The sequence below is a fragment of the Lissotriton helveticus genome, chromosome 12 (genome assembly GCF_964261635.1).
Source record: "Lissotriton helveticus chromosome 12, aLisHel1.1, whole genome shotgun sequence".
NCBI lineage: Eukaryota > Metazoa > Chordata > Amphibia > Caudata > Salamandridae > Lissotriton > Lissotriton helveticus.
The window spans coordinates 664,483,291-664,503,316 of record NC_136073.1 but is presented as its reverse complement, the minus strand read 5'-3'; the positions used below and the strand labels follow the sequence as shown (position 1 = coordinate 664,503,316).

The 20,026-nt window shown below is 46.3% G+C and overlaps 1 protein-coding gene and 1 long non-coding RNA gene across 2 annotated transcripts in view; one reads left to right on the top strand and one right to left on the bottom strand.

The window, feature by feature from the left end:
* LCAT (lecithin-cholesterol acyltransferase) overlaps window positions 1–20,026 on the bottom strand; it is a 455,195-nt gene that overhangs the window by 109,330 nt on the left and 325,839 nt on the right. The window lies entirely within an intron of this gene.
* Window positions 1–20,026, top strand: part of LOC144799823 (uncharacterized) — a 463,812-nt gene that overhangs the window by 212,708 nt on the left and 231,078 nt on the right. The window lies entirely within an intron of this gene.

Genomic DNA, 20,026 nt, shown 5'->3' with positions numbered 1-20,026 from the left:
AAGCAATAGTATAAAATAATACTGTAAAAACATTGATATGGTTTCTGAGCCATATGATGTTTAAAATGATTAAAATATATTTACATACTCATATACATTTGACTAAACGTACTCAACTGGTGTTTCTAAATACGCCTACCCCGTGTACCTGACCTAAGTCTAATGCGTGGGCGGGAATAGAAAGTTACAGTTTAAGTTAAGTTTGTTTTTGCCAAGTGAATAACTAAAGAATTCTCTGTGAGGGGTTATTCAGTTCTGTACCTGGAATTTAGGATGAATGAGGAATGGTATCTCTTTCTCTGCTCTCGATATTCCAGGCTGCCTGCGAGGGCTGCCCAGAAGCGCCGGTGCTGGGTCTCTCGGCTTGAGATAGCAGCGCGTCTCTCAGCGCGTCAGGAAGGCGGGGCTGCTGCCAGCGGGGTCTGCTTCTGCTCTCGGCTTCGGCAAGTATGGCTGCTCCGTCTTGTCACCACGCGTGTGTTTGCATAGGGCAAGGTCGGCAATATTTATACCTTAAAGGTGCCGAGATTGACGTAAGGATGGACATAGATACGTCAATAAAGATGTCATACGACTTGCTCGTTAGCACATTCTTTACTAAAGTTCTCTGTGAAATCAAAACAATGGCCGCACGGATTATCCAGGTTGTCATAGGTTTGATTTGTTATGAGAACGTCGTATGCCTTATCAGGGGCTGGAGGAATGTCGCTTGTCTAATTAGATCTCAAGTGTTATGACCTAATCAGATAACACGTTCCTGTGCCGTAGTGTGACTGCGTCAGATAACGGTATCTGCATCATGGGGGTTTTCTTGCCTCATGGGCTGACTGTTAGTTAACTTGATAGTTAGTTTAACCAGAATAGGGTCAGGAATAGGGGGACTGATTCAGAACCTATAGAAATACACGACACTGCCATAGATCTCTAAAGAGTGGAGTTCAACGCAACTGGATTTTAAGAACAATTAATTTACTTCTTGTCCAATTGTATATTGTTGATTTATTCTTTTTTCTTCTTTTTAAGATATGAATGATGTACCCTGAAAGATGATAACTTTTACATAAAGTTCAATTTCTTTGAACCTATTCCCCGTGTAGTATTATCTGTTCTGAAGAGTATTTACCATTGCGCCAAAAATTGAAGTGGCAAAATAAGTTTACAGCAGGTTGTGATTTATTCAAATTGATTTCAAATTTAAAGATTTAGACTGATCAATTACCTGTAACTTATACATTAACGAATTCCCTCGTTGGCAAATATTTAAAACAGTTGTGAGAAAGTGGCTCTATATATACTGGACTAGAAGGAAGTACAGTGTGTATAGAGTCCACCAACCCCAGAGGTATAACAGAGGTTAAAGTCAGAACTGACCTTACTCTCCAAAGTGGTAGCTTGGTCGAGCAATAAGGCAGTACTAGAGGACAGTGTAAAGCATTTGATGTACACACTCAGTCAGCATAAGGTTTCACACACTCGAGGACTGAACTCCAGGCCAATTGTTTGTATATCCAGGGATATGGTTGTTTTATTTTTAGAACCAACAGATATAAAAATATACTTTTCACTTTACGAGTACTCTCTTGTAAATACTTTGCAGAGGAGCAATACGTTTGTATACACATTAATCACAGGTTAGTTAATAAGCAATACAGTTCTACAACACACTCTAGCATTGAGCTCAATGGGTTTTCATAGGAAAGAACAGTTGATTACTTTAGGGATTACTTTGGTAATCCCTGAAACCAAATTAGCAAAAACGTTTTAGTCACAGTGATGATTTTTCCTGAATATAAAGCTATTTTAAAAGTTCACACTTAGAAACTTTTCGAGGTGATTCTCACAATGTTATTCAATGGGAGGAAATTCAGGTTACAGGTAAAGTACGATTGCGTTACTTTTTAAACCCAGCACTAGTCTCCTAGGGACAGCACTGGGGGCTTAACTCAAAAAGGCAGGTAATTGCGTTTCAGTATTTCGTACGATTTTTAAAGAATATTTACAGTTTTCAAAAGTAGACAGAAGAATTTTCATAGAAAAGCAGACAATGGGTTCCTATGGATAAAATACAGGTTACTAGTAAACCCGCTAGGGATTACTTTTGCGGTTCAGTACTGGGCTGAAAGGTACAGTACTGGCTTCTCTCCTGATCACAGGTGAGCATTTTCGAATTCAGACTTTGGCTGATTTTATAGGAATATTTTCAGTTTTAAAAACTTCACACTTAGAACATTTTCGAGTCAAAAATGGGTCAATGTTATCCAATGGCAGGTAAGTGGATTACCGGTTTCCAGGCGAGTACTTGTTTGGTGAAGTTAGGGTTCTGGGCATAGACTCAGGGGTCCCCCAGGGTCAGGTGAGTACAGTTGGTTCAGTCCCAGCGGCGCAGGGCGGCCGGGTGCAGAGGTAGGTAGGCCCAATGTTATTCAATGAGGGAAAGGGGGGCCTTTGGCTGGTGGCTGCTGGCTAGCAGGCCACGTGGCTCTGGGAGCTGGACTCCTGGTCACTTGCTCTGGGCAAGGGGGGAAGTAGGATAGGGCAAAGAGGTCACAGCCAGCGGCACTCGGGCGGCTGGGTGCAGGGTGCTTTTGAGCTGTTGGGCGCTCAATGTTATCCAATGAGGTTCTTGAAAAAGGAACAAATGTTGCAGGCTCGGGGACGGAGACTCTCCAAGGGCGACTAGCACTTCGAGAGGTAAGTTGGGATGTTGGAGCACAGGTAGGTACCCCAAAGGGAGGCACAGGGGGCTGTAGGGCGCCGGGTGCAGGGGCGTCTTTGGGTGTTGGAAAAGCTTACCCTCGGCTGGTCGCGGTTGGGGTGGCCCCTGGTTCTGAGTCTGCAGGCGTCGGCTGGTTCGTCGAGGAATGTCTTTGGGCACTGGACTTCAGGTCCCAGTCACCGGAGGACGTCCTCGTGGTCTTGGTTCGGGTTGGCCCAGCCCGGGCTCGGCTGGTGCAGAGTGGGCTGGTCCGGAGCTTCCTGGTGGGCACCAGGTGGGTTGTTGCAGGGGAGCCTCTGTTGATGGGAGTCCCAATCGTCGAGAGGGTCAAGGCAGGCTGGTCCTCTGGGTGTCCCAAGGTTGCTGTCCGTGGAGGTCGCCGGGTTTAGGCAGGAGCAGGTTCCAGGATCAACAGGCCGGTAGGGCTGGGGCCAAGCAAGTTGTTGTTGTCCTGTTGTTAGCAGCTGCTTGGCGGGTCGTCTTCTTCTTGATCTTCTTTCTTCTTGATCTTCTTTCTTCTTTTTTGATATTGGGATCTGAGGAAGGAAGGTTCAGGGAGCCCCTAAATATTAAATGTAGGGGTGTTACATGTAGGGCAAGGGCAGGGACCAATGGGTCCCTGTCCTGGGGTGAGTACACCTCCTAACCTGCTCCTCTCCTGTGGGAGGGGGGCAGGAGCCTAGCTGGGATTGGGCAGGACTCCCTATCTACAAGATGGCCGGAGCCCGGGGTCGTGCTTCACCTCACCTCCTCTACCTGAGGGGCGGAGTTGGCACAGGTTGGCACCCCCCCCTTCCTGACGTAGTTTTTCCCGCCAGTCTTCCCGCCAGAGTGGGGGTAGGACTGGTGGGGGGCTGGTTGTTGAGTACAGCAAATGGTCTGGGGAAGCTCTCAGAGGCGGTATGCCTTTGAAGCTTCCCCCTGTCCATCCTGGGGGAGGAGACATAGCACCTCGCCCAGGATGTGCTTTGTTGCAGACCCAGGAGAGCAGGGGGCTCTCCACCCAGGGGTCCAGCAACATGTCTGCTGGGTGGCAGCCTCTGCAGCCCCTCAGCCCAGACATGGATTGTAGGTTCGGGTTTTTGGAGGGCATTTCTAAGATGCCCTCTCGTGCATGTTACATTAAATCCCACACTGGCATCAGTGCGGGTTTAATGTGCTGAGAAGTTTGGTACCAAACTTGTCAGTCTTCAGTGAAACCATTATGGTGCTGTGGAGTTCGTGAATGACAACCTCCCAGCACCATATACTCTTACATGGCAACACTGCACTTACAGTGCCCAGGAATGACCCTGGGTACTGTAGGGGCACAGGGCTCATGCACCTGGGCCCTCACCTCTGGCACAGGGCACCCAGCTAGAGGGGTGACTGAAGTATGCCAGGGCAGTGGGTTCTGTGGGCATGGCACTCAGGGATGTGTGCCATGTCGATTCTTGCTTTAGTTCTGTACTTAGGCACTCAGCCTGCAAAGGCAGTGTGTGGGAGCCAGGGTACAGTGCCCCTGAGGGTGGCACAATAAGTGCTGCAGCCCTCAGGGGTCTTCTCTGGTCACAATGCCCTGGGTACCTAGGGTACCATTTACTAGGAGCTGACAGGGGCCAGAGATGCCAATTGGGTATTCTGTTTCAGCATAGCTTTTCTTTGTAGGTCCTGGGTACCTGGTTGGCAGGGACCCAGGGCACACTCAGTCAAAGTACATCAGCAGTTCAGAAAAAAGTGGGGGCATACCAAGGCAAGAAAGATGGCACTTTCTCACAGAATTTGGGTACTTAAACTTACCACAACTAAGACTTCAGGAGACATATTCAAAGTTAATTTCCTTGGGATTTGGGTGTCCTAGTGTACCTTTCTTCTGTATGAGAAGGTCTGGGTTGAGGTGAAGCTTCTCGTGTGGGACAAGGGAGAGCTCCAGTAGTGTTGAGAGCCATTGTTGGTGAGTCCCTGTTGGTGCTATGAATATCATTGTAAGGGATGTACGAGCTTTCTGACCACTAATGGAAGTAATGGTAGAGAAGGAAGGGCGTAGGCAAATATCCCTGACCCGATCATCCACAGAGAATTGCCCTGGGATTGGTTGTGTGGGCACCTACTTGCAAAGTTTGGGCTTTTTGCATTTTCTGCGGTTGCGAACAGATGTATTTGTGGAATCACATACCTTTGAAAGTATGGTACATGTCTAATGGGGTTGTGGTTCTGAAAATTCTGGATTCATGTAATCGTTCTGGACTCGAGAATTAAAACTTCGTCGAAACATGACGAATTTGGTATCAAAAGACCGAGAATGACGAGCACACCATGTACCTATATTTTCAGCGTATTCGAGTAACGATTTCTCCTCGAAATCGTCATTATCGTCCAGAACCCTTGGCTTCCATTTTATATACTGCAGCCATCTTGTGTGTTGCCCTTTACATAGGCCTTAATTCAGCCAAATTCATTTCAGCAAGGACACGTACTCTTTAATCGACTTTCCTATGACCTGTGCAAGTTGGAACCATTGCCCCAGGCCGAACTCGTTAGGTCAGTTCCCCTCCCAGTGGCCGAACAAGATAGCATCAAGGCTCAACAAGCCATAAAACCATTTCAGCGCACACACCTGCCGTATCTTGCTCACATCTACCTCTGCTCCTTTGCTTCACTTGCTTTATGGTGGGGAGGTGCCCGTTTCTATTGGGGGTCCACCGATATCTGATGAAATGTTGGGCCTTGCCGGATGATTTGTTGTAAGCAGCACAAAGTGAAATATGGACATGTCATCATAACTCTGCTTTTTCTTTGTATTGGAAATATGTTAACGATTTACTTTACAACCAAGAATGTTTTGCCTGAAGCTTAAAATTGTGTATAAGAAGAGAAGCCTGACTTTGTAAATTCGAGCAGTCTCCTGAGAATATACTTCCCCGTGTGTTGTACTTCTAGGACACTTGTTACCTTGGTTGCAGCCAATAAATCGATCGTTGACTTCACCTAGAAGACTCTGAGTTTCTGTGGTCTGGATCAGGAAGAACCCAAGGTCTCTGGGTGTACCCTGACACCGCTGGGTTACCGGTTCTGTGCCGGTTCTTAAAAACCCAGTACCTCAGCTGGCGCCCAACGTTTGGGGCGATTCCAGTGGTACCAGTCAGCCAGAGGTTCGTGAGGAGCTTCGTGTGAAAATTCCGGAGGACGGCCAACCACCTCATCGACCCCTGCATGTCGACGTGGTCCGAAGGTCTTTGCTGCGAGGTTCCCCACTTCCCGACGGCTACAAGGACTGCTGCCCTGGCTATCGCCCTGATTTGGACCCTTGAAGTTTGTTAGAGCGAAACACTGAGACGAGTCTTCTGGTGACGTCATCGATATTTCAGTTAAGTATAAGTGGAGCGTCTCCCAGTCCTTAGTTGGTCTTAGTCTTGGGTATCCTTTGGGATAATTGTTGGTACTTGCAAGCACCAAAACCGAAGGACTCGTGTATTCCCGAGAAATATCGTAATCGATAATCCTTTGAAGTTTGGAACTAGACTAGAGAGCAAAGATGCCTAGTCTTAGACTTGGAAATTTGTTTTGTCTTGGTTGTAATAATAGGGACTCCCGATTGGAGGACTCATGTCCGGTTCCTCCGGTTGGAACTCCAACTTACGAGTTATATGTGAAACATGGGGTAGGCCCCATCACATACAACGAAGTATGGATCAAATACACCAGAAAGGATGGTGTTTTAAAATGGCCCCAATATGGTAGCTTTGATACCGAAATCTTAGATAACCTTGAAGTTAAACTCTTCAAAAAGAAAGCCCGGCCGGAGATGTTCGACTCTTTTCGCCTATGGCGTAAGGAGGCCAAACAGAAGGAAATCAAATTAGCTAAGAAAAATAAGAGAGAAGGAGGAATTTCAGTGATGCAAGCTGCTATGCAGTTTAAAGACAATGAAGAAGAACAGATGAGTGAGCAGTTGCACAGGCAACGTAAAATGGCGATAGATAAGTGTTATCCAGTATTTGCCGTCTCTTCAGCAAGAGGCAGCAAAGGAGCGTGAAAAAGATCCATTAATGTCGCATTTATTAAGTTCACCACCCCCCTATGCACAAAATGCCACGGCACCTCCACAACCCACAGTTGCACAACCTGTGGTTGTTATGCCTCCTATTCCTCTGCAGCAACCACCAGCTACTCTTCAGCTGGCTCCTACTCCTTTGGTGCAGCCTCCTCAAGGCCCACCGATCACACCTGTTTCTACGATTTTGCCCACTGTACTTTCTACTTCTCCTAATGCTCCCCCTACGATTGTGCCTAGTGCTCCTTCTATTTCTCCAGATGCCTCCTCTGCTGGTATCTCTGCTCCTGCCTTATCTTACCCCGTTCTTCCTTCAGTTTCACCTTCAATTCGGCAGAATATGGCCAGCACTGTCACTAACCTTCTTTCACCTCTTTTTGGGTCGCCTACCACGACCCCTAAAATGGAACGAAGACAGTTGCGAAGTCGACTGCCTGACTATCAAGAGAGAGACTCATTGAATCGTTTAGCACGAAAATGGGTTATGGACACCGTAAAATATGATGTAGAGTCGGTCATGGAAGTCTTCCATCAATGGGAAGCACCGACACAGAGATATGTTTTCGAACAGATGTGTGTTTTCCTTTGCGAGGATTTGGAAGACAATGATCTGGAATGCATCCCGCAAGAGATGTGTCGTGTACGGTTTAAGTTTGGAGAGGGCATGATTGTAGGTCCAGATGTGGAGGAAGCAGTTGAAATGTTGCTATCATATCGGAGTAAGGGAAGCAGTTCTGGGTCACAATCTGAGCCTAGTGCATCTAGTAGGAAAAAGGCGTGACAATACCCGATGAGAGAAGTTCCCCCACAATGGAGAGAGGGCGACACAACTGTTAACCCACCTATTTTGCCACACTTTCAGCATGTATGGGTACATGTCCCATGGAAGCGAGCTGAAGTTTTAGCCCTTAAACAGACATTACCTGATCCGCGTAAAAATCCTGCAGGGTATTACAAAGAGTTGTCACAGACTGCTGGGTCATGCATAATGAATTTAGCTGATATTGATATGCTGTTTGGGAATGTTGTTCCACAGCCTTTATGGGGTAAAATTTGTCATACAGATCATGATCAAGAGTTAGGTGACTCATGGGCTAATATTGCCGCTGCAGACGCCCGACAAGTTGGTGGTGCTAAGCCTGAGCCTTTGATAGCAGAACTTCCTGGTAGAATAGTTGATTACATGAAAACCATAATGCCTGCGATACGTGTAAATTGGGATAAGTTATCTGCATGCAAGCAGAAGAAAGAAGAAACAGTCTCAGATTTCTTCACCAGATTTGAAGAAACATTTGTTGACCACAGTGGTCAAGATATGACCACAGAAGGTGGTCAGAGGTTGTTCGTCGATAAATTTGTGCACAATCTGCTTCCAGAATTGTGTAAAAAGTTAAAGGATTCAGAAAGTTCTTGGGCAGTCTCCTCTTCAGCGCAGATATTAGCTACTGCCCAATATTACGAAAATAGAGACAAAGACGAGAAAGATAGAGTAGAAAAGAAAACTAAAGAATTGAAAACGAAGGTTTTACTACAGCAAGCATATCCGCCACGTGGTGGTGGTAATCAAAATAATAATGGTCAGAATAATTATCAGAGTAATTTTCAGCAGCCTCAACAGTATCAGAGGAACTCGCAAAGAGTCGAGTATACTCAACCCCGTGTACCTGTAGGCCCCAACCAGTGTTCATATTGCAGAGAAGAGGGTCATTTCAAGTATAATTGTCCTATTCTATTACAACGTGCAAATGGAGTTTCTGGTGTGAGAGGTCGTGGCAGTCAGCAAGCACCAAGAGGTAGAGGGCGTGGAAACGCCCCTCAGAACGCACGTCCCCTTCCACCACAAAACTCTATGAATAGGTTTGATCAGCAGAATAACGTATCTGACAGGACAGCTCAATACTACGTTGATGATTACTATACAGAAGATGAGTATTTGGAGAATAATGATTGCTAGGACAGCCATAGACAAAGAGAGGGAGTTGTTTCAGTTCCAGTAGATCAGAGTGGACCTTACGTCGAGGTGATTACATCAGGTGTGTCAGAGCCTTTTCTGTTGGATACTGGTGCTACAAAGAGTTCTATTATGCACTCCAAACTCCCTGGCGCACCTTTGTCTGGCAAAATGAAAGTTTCTGTAGGTTTTTCTGGCGCCCCAGTTAGAAATCCGATTTCTGACGCTTTGTCTCTTTCTGTTGGTCCTTGCGAATTCGAAGCACCCCTCATTCTGACAACAGGTTGTGGTGAAAACGTGCTAGGATTGGATTTGTTAAAAAGGTTGCATGCGACTTTGTACTGTTCTCCTTCGGGAGTACACCTTACTTTAGGTAAGAAAGTAGTTTCTCCCATGTATTTGTCGAGGGACAAACTTCCAGCAGAATTGTCGTTTCTTCCAGATATTCTTTGGGCCACTGGTCCTAATGATGTGGGCCTTTTCGAAATTCCACCATATGTTGTAACATTGAAAGCCAACGTTAAAATGCCACGAATTCCCCAATACAAAATCTCGAGTGAAGGTGAAAAAGCTTTGCTAGCGATCGTTTACGAATTGATTGAAAAGGATGTGATTGAAGAAACACGAGGCAATGTTTGCAATAGTCCTGTTCTGCCTGTCTTAAAACGAACTGACCCTTCTCAGCCACCTGTGTACAGATTCGTGATTGATCTGAGAGAGGTGAATAAAATAGTTGTGCCACAATTCCCAGTTGTCCCCGACATTACCACGTTATTGACTATGATTCCAGCATCTGCATCTTGGTTTTCGGTGATTGACCTGAAGAATGCCTTCTTCAGCATCCCGATTGCTGAGGAGAGCAGGGATATTTTTTCCTTCAGTTTAGGAGGTCGCAGCTTCCGCTTTAAACGCGCTCCTCAGGGCTACTGTGAAAGTCCATCAATATACAGTCAAGTTCTAAAAACACAGGTTGATACGATTGTTTTACCTGAAGGTGCTACTCTTGTACAGTATGTGGATGATTTACTCATCGCCGCAGACACTGAGGAAATTTGTAAAAAGGCCACAATGTCATTATTGCGTCATCTGTGTGATCTTCATCACAAGGTGTCACTTTCCAAACTGCAGTATTGCCGACAAGAAGTGACCTACTTAGGTCACCTCTTATCGAAGGAGGGAAGGAAACTAACCCCAGAAAGAATTCAGGCAATAGCGAAATTGAATGTGCCAAGAACACAGAGAGAAGTGCGTGCTTTCTTGGGCATTACATCGTACTGTAGACAGTGGATTCCAAATTTTTCGTTATTAGCCAAACCCTTGGTGGCATTAACGTGTAAGAATACACCCAATCCCATTCCTTGGTCTGAAGAGTGTCAGCAAAGTTTTATTGAATTACGCACAGCATTGTGTTCGGCCCCTGTGTTAGGTACCCCCGAATACAGTAAGCCTTTCACATTATATGTTCACGAGAAACAGGGCTGTGCATTGTCTGTGTTGACTCAGTTGTTTGGAGGTAGGCAGCGTCCATGCGCCTATTTTTCGTCGACCTTGGATCTGGTAGCATAAGCATTACCGAGTTGTTTAAGAGCCACAGCAGCAGCAGCTGTCTCTATTCGACAGTCTGCTGGTCTAGTAATGAATAATACACTAATCGTGATGGTCCCGCATGCAGTAGACACATTGTTAAATAGAACCAAGACACAGCACTTAACTAGTGCTCGACTGTCCAGTTACGAATTGACACTGCTAGCAAGCCATGTGCACATAAAGAGATGCAGTACCTTAAATCTAGCTACGTTGTTGCCAATTGCAGAGGAATCAGATGTTTCAGAACAGCACGATTGTTTTCTTAGAACAGAGGAAGAGACGAAAGGGAGAATAGATTTATTCGATACTCCTCTTGCTGAATGTGATGGTACATTATGGGTGGATGGTTCATGCTTCAAGCTTCCGAGTGGTGACACGACTGCAGCATATGCTGTTACGACTTTGCATACAGTTGTTGAAGCTGTACGTGTGCCGCATAATTCAGCTCAGGCAGCAGAATTGATTGCACTAACGAGAGCATGTGTGTTGTCTAAAGGGATGAAAGTGACTATCTACACTGATAGTCAGTATGCATTTGGAGTGGCTCACAGTTTTGGGCGATTGTGGAGAGAATGTGGATTCCTGACTTCGCATGGAGCTAAGATTCAGCATGGTCAGTTGGTGAATGAGCTTCTTGAATCACTGACCTTGCCCCTGCAAATGGCGATTGTGAAATGTAGTGCTCACAGGAAGGTGACTGATGATGTTGGTCGTGGAAACGCATTTGCTGATGAAATCGCGAAAGAAACGGCAAAGAATGTAATGAGCCGAATGTACGTTGCAGGCCCTGCAAGATCGACTGGTGATGTTGGAATGTGTGAAGACACAGTAGAGAGTGTGAAGTCCATTCAAGCTGAGGCCACAGAGATAGAGTTGAGCACGTGGAGAGAAAGTACGGGTAGAATGGATGCAAATGGTTGCTGGATTGAATCATCAGAACATCAAAGATGGTTGTTACCCGATGCATATGTGCTTGCAGTGGTTACAATGGCTCATGGAATGGCTCATATCAGCGTCAAGGGGATTTGCGAATTGTTGGCCCCAGTATGGAAGAATTCAGGGATTCCCAAGTGTGCAGAGAATGTTGTCAAGAATTGCATGGTATGTTTGAAACACAATCCTGGTAGGGGAACCCCAACTCCAGCTGGTCATTTTGCGCCTCCTACGTATCGGTTCGAGGTTTTGCAGCTAGATTTCATTCACATGGAGAGGTGCAACAATTTAAAATACGTACTCGTTGTTGTTTGTGCCTTCTCAAGATGGGTAGAAGCCTATCCCCTAAAAGACAATACTGCCTTGTCCACAGCAAAAGCCCTTGTGAAAGAGTACTTCCCCAGGTTTGGAATGCCTAGAATGGTCTGGTCTGACAATGGGAGTGAATTTGTGGGTCGTGTGATGACGAGAGTGTGTGAAGGGCTAGGTATCCGGCAGAAGTTCCACGCTGCAAATCACCCCCAATCAGCTGGATTAGTAGAATGTTACAATGGCACTTTACAACTTAAACTGACCAAAATCCAAGTGAGCACAGGTCTTAAATGGCCTGACGCTCTACCCTTAGCACTCCTGTCCACTAGGATGACTGTACATTCACGAGTGAAACTTAGTCCATATGAAATAGTTTTTGGCCGGCCAGCCAACATATGGGGAGTGCCTAGACCCACCAAGTTCAGCGAGCTTGAGCACCCTATTTTGCTTATGAGTTGACGGCTAAATTGCGTGTTTTGCATCAACAGGTCCACAACACCCTGCCTCCGGTCTCTGAGACTCCGGGTCACGCCATTGACCCTGGTTCCTGGATCCTTGTAAGGAACTTCCAAAGAACGAAGAACGACCAGCCCAGGTGGACCGGGCCTCATCTCGTCCTTCTTTCTACAAGATCAGCCGTTCGGGTGGAGGGGAAGGCCAACTGGGTCCACGGGATCCATTGTAAGAAACTCCCTTTCCCTCTATCCTATGACCAGTGGGTCCAGAAGGGTGTCGCTGACCCTGAACCTGATACCGTGTCACATACCGTCCCTTTTCATGACTTGCACGTAAAGAGAACTGACTCTGAACAAGAAAATTAGAACATTTTGCAGAAGGCTGTGACACCATCCGAGCGATTGAACATTACAGAGCCTGACCTTCTGTTCCAGGATCAGACAATACCTGGGAAACAACGATACAATTTGAGACCGAGAAAAACAAACTAGTAAAACACTTTCTTTTTGCAATTTGAGACTAAGATCCATGGACTAATAAAAACCGATATTTTCCTTTTCCCCCAAGTACTATTTTTGAAAGTGCAGCTCTCCCATCTAAGAAACTTGCTTATTTTTGTTTTTTCGAACCGCCATCCGGGTTCCGCTGCTAGGGCCGCGGTTGATTAAAAGTCTTTGGGGTGCAGCTGACGACGTTAGGTCGGTAGTTCTGGTTGGTCCAAGGGAGTTGCCCTAGACTGACAGAAGCATCCCTTAGCAGAGGCAACCTACCACCGCGGGCAGCACTTTAGAGAGGATGGAGTTTCCCGATGTGGAGAGACCTGCCAAACAAACGACCTTCAAGCATAGACTGTGCAACGTGATGACAAGGAAAAACTTTATAATATTGTGTATTTCCATGCTATTCAGTGTCATGGTATTTTTAATAAGTTATGTTTTATTCTCTTTTCGTGTAACATTTGCACCCACTGCATCCCCCATACCTCCTCCCACTGTTTCTTCTCATTCTTTCCACCCTTTTCCAGACCACGAATCAAATAGGAGATTGGAGTTCATTAATAACTCCTTTGTTCAGTTGTTACACCAACACCAACTTGTAATGAACACAACTAACTGTTGGGTGTGCGGTCTTATGCCTCACACAACGGATAAAGGTATCCCCTATTTGGTCCTGCCATTTAGTCACAATGGTTCTGTATGGGCATATAGGACAATGTTCATATATGCACACGAAATCTACCCCCTACGTTCTGTGACAGACAATCCTAGAAAAAGTGCTCTAGTCAAGGGTATAGTAGACATGATTAAGGAAAGTATTTCTTATGAGACTATCCCTAGAGATGAGACACTATTATACATAGGATGGAACATGACTGGGTATGGAACTACTCTGAGTGAGAAACAGCAAGTTAAGAGATCGTCCCTGATTTGGATTGTACCCATCAGGGTCATCTGTGTCTGCAAGGTAATGACACGAATCCCAGGGCTCAGTTAGGGAAGAGTGTCTGTACTGAAACGTATGTTTTTGGATCTCAGACTTCCCCTGCGTTTTTAGCAGCTAAGGGTACTTATTCCATCTGCCACGATTGAGCCTATACATGGTTGCCCCCTGACTTTTCGGGCTCATGTTTTGTTGCCTTCCTGTTGCCTCCCACCTACACAGCAGCGGCAGACTACCACAGGACAAGGATAGTTAGAGGTGTTTTGAGTGAAGAAGACACTGCAGGTCAAGAATTTGGGGACTTTGCAAAGGGTTTTCTGCCGTTCTGGGGATCCATGGCTAACAGCAGGAACATAAGGCAATTGACAAGGGTAGTTGAGTCCACCGTGATAGAAACTACTGGTGCCCTTAGTAACTTGACTGCTGAGCTCCAGTCGGATCGACTTATGACCCTTCAGAACAGGGTCGCTTTAGATGTCATACTTGCAGACCGAGGTGGGGTATGCAGATTGATCCAATCTAGTTGCTGCATCTTCATCCCTGATAACGCTCCAACAGTATACCAGGGCATCTCCAAACTACATAAGATTTCCGAATCTATTCATGTGGATAAAGGAGATTGGTCATTAATGGGATGGCTCTGGGAACTGATATCCGCCTGGGGATGGAAAATTCTAATGGTCATTGGGATGGTCTTAGCCATTCTTTTTCTGTTCTGTCTGTGCATACAGTGTGCTCCTGCAATATGTGGCCTCTGTGTTACATCATGTGTAAGGAAGCCTGTATCAAGAGATGAACTGAGTACTACAATGATGTTACAGCAACATCTCAATGACTTTAGGAATATAGATCTGGACTCAGATTAACATGAGGATAGATTAATTGCCTATGTAAGGGCAAAAGGAGGGTTTGTTGTTCTGAAAATTCTGGATTCATGTAATTGTTCTGGACTCGAGAATTAAAACTTCGTCGAAACATGACGAATTTGGTATCAAAAGACCGAGAATGACGAGCACACCATGTACCTATATTTTCAGCGTATTCGAGTAACGATTTCTCCTCGAAATCGTCATTATCGTCCAGAACCCTTGGCTTCCATTTTATATACTGCAGCCATCTTGTGTGTTGCCCTTTACATAGGCCTTAATCCAGCCAAATTCATTTCAGCAAGGACACGTACTCCTTAATCGACTTTCCTATGACCTGTGTAAGTTGGAACCATTGCCCCAGGCCGAACTCGTTAGGTCAGTTCCCCTCCCAGTGGCCGAACAAGATAGCATCAAGGCTCAACAAGCCATAAAACCATTTCAGCGCACACACCTGCCGTATCTTGCTCACATCTACCTCTGCTCCTTTGCTTCACTTGCTTTATGGTGGGGAGGTGCCCGTTTCTATTGGGGGTCCACCGATATCTGATGAAATGTTGGGCCTTGCCGGATGATTTGTTGTAAGCAGCACGAAGTGAAATATGGACATGTCATCATGACTCTGCTTTTTCTTTGTATTGGAAATATGTTAACGATTTACTTTACAACCAAGAATGTTTTGCCTGAAGCTTAAAATTGTGTATAAGAAGAGAAGCCTGACTTTGTAAATTCGAGCAGTCTCCTGAGAATATACTTCCCCGTGTGTTGTACTTCTAGGACACTTGTTACCTTGGTTGCAGCCAATAAATCGATCGTTGACTTCACCTAGAAGACTCTGAGTTTCTGTGGTCTGGATCAGGAAGAACCCGAGGTCTCTGGGTGTACCCTGACACCGCTGGGTTACCGGTTCTGTGCCGGTTCTTAAAAACCCAGTACCTCAGGGTGGAGTTCCCATTCGAGGACTTCTTGCTTTGGCCTGCTTAGAAGGTCTGCAACTTGATTGCTTGTTCCTGGAACATTTATTGCAAGGAGATTAATGTTATGATTTACTGCTAAACTCCATACTTTCTGAGCTAAACATGGTAATTGGAAAGAGTGCATACCGCCCTGTTTTTGTATATAATACAAAGTTGTCATATTGTCTGTTGGAATTAGGACAACTTTGTTTTATAAATGAGGTAGGAACGCTTTCACTGCTATGTGAACAGCTTGCAGCTCTAGTTCACAGATGTGGAGGCCCTTGTGTTTGGAGTCCCATATTCCAAGAATTGTCAGGTTTTGGAGATGAGCCTCCCAACCCATAAGGAAAGCGTTCACTGTTGGAATTATTTGGGGAAATGGGTCTTGAAATGGCCTCCCTTTGGATAAGTTCTGTGGAATCCACCACTGCAGAGAGTGATGTGTTCGGCTATCTGCCAATACTAGATCCTGAAGGTGACCCTGTGATTATGTCCATTGATGTGTGAAACATTCTTAGAGAGGTCTTATGTCTAGTCTGGCATTTGTAGCTATTGATATACAAGATGCCATCATGCCTAAAATTTGCTTATGTATTTTCGACTGAGATTTGAGTCCCAGTTTGGAATGGTTGGATTAATGTTACAATGTTGTTTATTCTGTATGCATTTGACATGTCAGTACCAATTTTGAGCATGGCTCCTACATATGGTTGTATTATAGCTGATTGTAGATGTGACTTTTGTAGGTTGATGGTGCACCCCAATTGATAAAGTAAAGTTAGGGTTGTTTGTGTGCTGTTTGCAAAGACTAAGTCTGTTTGCTTTTATCTGGCAATTGACTAGATATGGAAAGACATGGACGGAGAGGTGCTGCAACTACGGCAAGACATTTTGTAAATACTTGTGGCACAGTGGTATACCCAAAGGGAAGAACCTTGAATTGATAATGGTTTCCTTGGAATAGAAAGCTTAGACATTTTCTGTGTGCGGGAAGGATGGGTATATACAAGTAGGTGTCTCAGGCAGCTATGAAGTCACACTTTTGTAATAAAGGAATGAGTTCTTGAAGGGTGACCACATGGAAGTGTTCTGATAGGATATAATGATTGAGTGGTATGAGGTCAAGAGTGGGCAAAGTGTTCCATCTTTTTTGGACATGAGGAAGTATAATGAATATACCCCTGTTGCTTGATACTGTTTTTGGACTTGTTCTATTGCTCCCTCTAGTAATAGAGCTGATATTTCCTGTTGTAGGAGATTTTGATGTTCTATTGACAATTTGTGTTTGCGAGATAGAATATTTGGAGGAGTTGCATTGAGCTCCAGACAGTAACCATGTTGGATAGTATCCAAAACCCATTGATCTATTGTGATTGATCTCTATGTTGAGAGAAACGTTCTAATATGTCCGCCCACAGGTGTCAAACTGATGGGGAATGGTAAGGAAGTCATTGGTTGGTATTTGTGTTTGAGTTACGGGTATTTCAGCAGCCTCTTCCTTTAAAATTGTTTCCTCTGTATTAAGCCCCTATAAAAATTTTTAGCAGTAGAGGTTTGTCCTTGATTTTAATATGCTGACCCTGTGTTGTCTGAGGAGGCAGATCTTGAACCCTGTTTATAGTTGGGTCTACGAAACGAACCGTGATCAGTATTTGTCTGAAGAGCACCCATTGATTTGGTGACCCCTGCGTCTTTTTTCATTTTCTCAAGGGTTGTGTCCACTTGAGGACCGAAAAGATGTTCTTTATCAAATGGGAGAATAAGAAAGGCCTGTTGCACTTCAGGATTAAACAGTGAGACACAGAGCCATGCATGTCTGCATAATAGGAGACTGGTATTTATACCTCTAGCCACAGTGTCTGCTGCATCTAGTGCACATTTTATTGTATTATTTGTAATGAGCTTACTCTCATTGACAATTTCCTGCCCCCTTTTTCTGTGTTCTTCTGGGAGATGTTGGAAAAGCCCCTCCATCCCCAGTGAGCTCTAATGTAGCAAGCTAATACAGCCTGGCTGTTGGCTATAAACCAGTGATTAGCTGACTGTGCAGCTACACATTTTCCGGAGGCATCAATTATTTTAGACTCATTTTCTGGGGGCAGTGCAGCCCCTGTTTTTTGGGAATTTTCCCTTTTCCTTGCATTAGATACCATTAGGGAGTAAGGAGTTAACCGACCTCTACTGTGTATGGGATGAGAGGGTGCAGCTTTATATTTTTTGACATGGTGGCATTATCCTAGCTTTGATACCGTCCTTAGAAATGTCCTCTGCATGACGTACCATACCTTTAAGGAGTGGTAGATATTGTGCCCCACTTTGAGCATTAGATAGGGCTTCAAAAAAGGAAATCTTCCTCTATTGTGTCTTATATAAAAGTACTTGAAGTAAAGCTGCTGCCCTTGCTATTAAATCTTGATATGCAAGAGCATTGTCAGGTGGTAATGGCCATGTGGGATAGAGATCGGGGTCTTTATCCCCCTGTGGCTCAATATCATAGTCATCCCAAACATCCCCAGGGTGTCTATCTTGTGGTATGCCATCATCATCTTCCATGATGGGTGAGGGGATATGTTACCTGCCTCAGATAGTTGTGGTGAGTGAGCTGGTAGAGTGGATGCTGCGGGTGGTGTTGGTGGGTTAGGTGAAAGTGAAATAGGAATGTATACAGGGATAGTGGCACCATCCTTCTTTTTATTCTTTGGGGGCAGTAGAGGAACATCTAAATCCTCTTGAAACAATAACTGTTTTTAGAAGAGGGAGGCTTTTCTCGTTGAAGAATTAGTTTTTTTGTTCCTGGCTAAATTTAGATAGATTTTTTTGCCAGAGATCGAGCTGTTCCTGCATTACATTGATGATCCGTTCCAGTGGAGATTTCCTTCCAATATTGAAACATTTTAGAGCTGAAGGATGCTTTGGTTTCAGTGCTGTTGAGTTTGGTTCCAAAATACTGGGCTTTTCTTTCAGTGCCAAAAATGATGATCGAGGGGTCGTGGACCCCGACTTGGAGGAGGTGAAGGCCCCTGCTGTAGGCCGAACCATAGGAGCCAAGCCCAAGGGTGGGGCTTCTGAGTCCGTTTTTTGGTGTGCGCCATAGCTCTTTTCCAGTGACGGACCGTAAGCAGGTTTTCGGATGGGGCCGATGTTTTGGGCTTCAGGAGGCAAGTCAAATGGCCTCAACTGTCGCCGCTCAATCTCCAAACATGGAGGTGGAGACTGGACAGGTTCGGGTGGAGGATCGTCCCCTGCTGCTGCGACAGAAGGTCCTCCTGAAGAGGCAGACGAACCGGGGGATCGACTGACATACTGAGTAGCTCTGGATACCAGTACCTTCGTGCCCAGTCTGGAGCCACAAGGATGACCTGGGCCCGGTCGCGCTTGATCTTCTTCAGCACTCTGGGCAGAAGTGGTATAGGCGGAAAGGCGTACAACAGACTGCAACTCCACTCTCGACGAAAAGCGTCGCCGAGTGAGTGCCAACGCGCAGAACTGATGACATTGTGCGTTCTCTTCGGTGGCGAATAGATCTAACCAAGGCTCTCCCCATCGCTGAAAGAGGTCTTGCGCCACGTCCCAGTACAGACGCCATTCGTGATCCATCATGCACCGACGACTGAGCGCGTTCAGAGAACCTGCCAGGTGTTGAGCCACCAGGGTCACGCCCTGGCGTTCCAGCCATTGCCAGAGGCGCAGAGCCTCCTGGCAAAGGGTCCACGACCACACCCCGCCCTGTTTGTTGCAGTACCACATGGCGGTGGTGTTGTCCGTGAACACCTGCACTACACTCCCTCGGACAGAGTGGAGGAATTCCTTCAGTGCTAGACGAATCGCCCGTAGCTCCAACAGGTTGATGTGGAGCCGGGCCTCCGCCGGAGACCAGAGGCCTCTGATCTCCGCCTCTCCCATGTGGCCTCCCCAGCCCTGGAGGGGCGCGTCCGTCACAACTACGTGCTCCGGTTGGGGAAGGGAGAGGGATCTGCCGCTGACCCAATCGCGGTCCGTGAGCCACCACTGCAGCTGTCTCGCAGTGCCGTCCGAGATCAGGACGTGGTCGGACAGGTTGCCCTGATGCTGGGCCCACTGAAACTTCAGGTCCCACTGCAGAGCCCGCATCCGCCACCTGGCGTGATGCACCAGTAGGATGCAGGAGGCCATCAGCCCCAGATGCCGCAGCATCAACCTGACCGAGACCCGGGATAACGGCTGAAAGATGGGAATCAGAGCCTGAATATCCCGGACCCGCTGTTCGGGCGGATAAACCCGAAACCGCGCCGAGTCGAGAACCGCTCTGATGAAGATGAGCTTCTGAGAGGGGCACAGGTGTGACTTTGGCACATTGATGGAGAACCCCAGATGGTGTAGGAGATCTGCCGTAGTCTGGAGTTGGCTGGCGACTGTCTGGGGCGAGCCCGCCTTCAACAACCAGTCGTCAAGGTAGGGGAAGACTGAAACCCCTAACCTGCGCAGATGAGCTGCGACCACCGCCATCACCTTTGTGAACACCCGTGGGGCGCTGGTAAGGCCGAAGGGGAGCACGGTAAACTGAAAGTGCTCGTGGCCAACCGTGAACCGCAGGTAGCGCCGGTGGGCCGGCAGGACAGGGATGTGGAAATATGCGTCCTGCAAGTCCAACGCTACCATCCAGTCTCCTGGGTCCAGGGCAACTAAGATCTGAGCCATTGTCAGCATTTTGAACTTCTCCTTCCGGAGGAAGCCGTTGACATTCCTGAGGTCCAAGATAGGGCGTAGGCCCCCTTTGCCCTTCTTGGGTACCAG